The sequence below is a fragment of the Homarus americanus genome, unplaced genomic scaffold (genome assembly GCF_018991925.1).
Source record: "Homarus americanus isolate GMGI-L3 unplaced genomic scaffold, GMGI_Hamer_2.0 scaffold1024, whole genome shotgun sequence".
Lineage (NCBI taxonomy): Eukaryota > Metazoa > Arthropoda > Malacostraca > Decapoda > Nephropidae > Homarus > Homarus americanus.
In genome coordinates, this window is record NW_024715228.1 from 4178503 (window position 1) to 4179091 (window position 589).

At 47.5% G+C, this 589-nt stretch overlaps 1 non-coding gene across 1 annotated transcript; it reads left to right on the plus strand.

Annotated features, from left to right (window-relative positions):
- Nucleotides 1–232: 232 nt before the first annotated feature.
- On the plus strand, nt 233–304 carry Trnae-uuc. Its single transcript has one exon. It is a non-coding gene; the product is annotated as a tRNA-Glu (tRNA).
- The last annotated feature ends 285 nt before the right edge of the window (nt 305–589 follow it).

The window sequence follows — 589 nt, forward strand, 5'->3', positions numbered from 1 at the left end:
TTTGTGTAGACTCTATCTCTCCAGTAGAGTACTGTATCGTAAATCGTTGCGTTTTATCTCTGTTATCTCGCTCTTATCTCACTCATCTTAGTCTCTATCTATCTTCCCATCTCTCTCTTTCTTGTGTCTTTTGTGTGTTGTCTCATTTGGTTTATTTCTTATTTTCTCTTTTTTTCTTTTCTCTCTCATAGCGTCTCTGTTTTATAGTCTGGTGGTGCGATGTAGTGTAGTGTCCCATGTGGTCTAGTGGCTAGGATACCTGGCTTTCACCCAGGAGGCCCGGGTTCGATTCCCGGCATGGGAATAGATTTTGCGGCGACCTGTGGTGTAATGTTCATCTTGCTCGCATCGCAAGCAAGCAGACTCGGGTTCGATCCCCGGGCAGGGTGATTTGCGGATCGTATTCGGGGTAATGGTTAGCCAGTGCAGTTGTCAAGTTGTCTGGTCTTCTCGGACTATTCCTTGACACTGGGTCATGCAACTCGCTAACTTAGGGTGTGGTTGTTGTGTTGGCAACAGCTTCTACACCTTAAACAAATTCACGCCTAGGTGGCCCTAGGGCCGGCCATCCTCGCTACACGAGGAGCTG